Source organism: Cupressus sempervirens, chromosome 4 (genome assembly GCF_028749045.1).
Source record: "Cupressus sempervirens isolate cs-2001-9-10 chromosome 4, ASM2874904v1, whole genome shotgun sequence".
Lineage (NCBI taxonomy): Eukaryota > Viridiplantae > Streptophyta > Pinopsida > Cupressales > Cupressaceae > Cupressus > Cupressus sempervirens.
In genome coordinates this window covers 893,004,823-893,006,649 of record NC_143121.1, presented here as the reverse complement: position 1 = coordinate 893,006,649, position 1,827 = coordinate 893,004,823, and positions in this window count along the sequence as shown.

The window sequence follows — 1,827 nt, the reverse complement described above, 5'->3', positions numbered from 1 at the left end:
ATTATCAATGAAAGATCTTAAGCAATCCGATTATGATGATTTACATCCCATTCCCAACCCAAAAAATATAATTGACCATACTTTGGCTACCCAATCATTTTTCCTTCAGAGAAAATTAACGAGATTCAGTTCATCATTTCTGATAGCTCCGCCTTTTCATGTATATATACTATTCGAGTTCCCCTTAAATTTATGTGGACCTTGTATGTTGTGGGCTTATTGGATATAAAATGCCTTTTCAGGAGCATTTAAAAGAACTTAGAAAAAAGTTCAATGCAAATTGAGTCATAGATATGTCCTTGTTTTCTTTTTCTACATTTAATTGATTGATTGGTATAAACGCCATATCTCATATGACATGATGCAGGAAGTAGCACAAAGAGCAGATAATTTATGTCGGTAGTGGAGATAGGTTAAATACTTATATTTGCCAGTGGTCCCAAAAATCTTATTTTCTCATTCTTGCCCCTACCTATCCTCATAGGCCAAGCTTGTCATTCATTTTTTGCGCAATGCAATGAAAACTTCATTACATAAATAAATAAATCAATTCATACGCATGATAATTTTAGAGATTGTCCCCTAACATGGTAATTGATATACCTAGATCTTTATTTTTATGTGTTGAAAAACTTATTTTTATTCAATATTGTGATGGGAATTTAATGTGTATATGATATATGATGTGATTGTATGCAATTTGTAAGTTTACTTTTAATTGTTTATATATTCAGTTGGTAAACAGATTTGTCACTTAGAAAATGCGTGATTTAGCACAATGAAGTATGTGGCAAATCAATTTCTCCAACAGTCAGATAGGCCCTTGATATGCGACCTTCATCTTCGCTTAGATGGGCAGCTTCCATATAAGATAAAATTTTGATTTTTAAATAAAGATGATTACAACTTAAAATATAGAAAGGAAACTATTGATGATGAATGCACCACACGACTTCAATGTTTCCATAAAATTGATGTAAACAGCTAATGAAGACAAACAAGAACTACGCTTGAGAGTTATCATTGACACAATACTAATTCAATAATTCATGAATACTTGCATGATACCATGAAAATATTCATTATAGAGAATCGACACTTTAATAATTTAGAAGAATGGAAAAGAACCCAATTGTGCATTCCTTTATTTCCATGCACCAAGAACATTAAAAAAAACTTTGATTACAAAGACAACCTTTGTACACACTTTCCAAAAATTGTCTTATCACCAAAACTCTAACATAAGTGGTCTCCTATTCCAAAATCCAAAAAAGTCCTATATTACATTGAGATTTGTGAATTTATAGCTATTCTAGAATAACCAACTTTTTGGGTTCATAACTACTCAAAACATTAGAGTTTGGACTACTTCGAAGATAGTTTTACATAACCAACTGTAACTTTCAATGCTTAACCATAGTTAGAAAAAGTTAAGACATTGAACAAAACCAAAATTGATTCTAAAGTTGACCCCTCTACAAAATATATATAAACAAAAATCTGAGACAACTTTAGGTACATTCACTTCTAACTTTCAACTATAATCACTAATATTTCTTGATCTTGCTCTTTGATCTATAGCTGCTATGAGTAGCTGAGTGAGGTTTGCCTTGTATGATCTAAATGATTTGATGACTTGTGTTAAAGTCTTGTTTTTGATGATGATTAAGCTCTACATTTTCAGCTTTCATAGATCGTGTCTCTTTCTAACTTTATCCAATTCTAAGATGTAACTTGGTAAGTTTTGAATACAGGAGTCCAATGCCACTGAGAGGTTGCTCAATCTCGTCATAATGTTAGCATCTGAACTTTTTTTACCACCAAGTT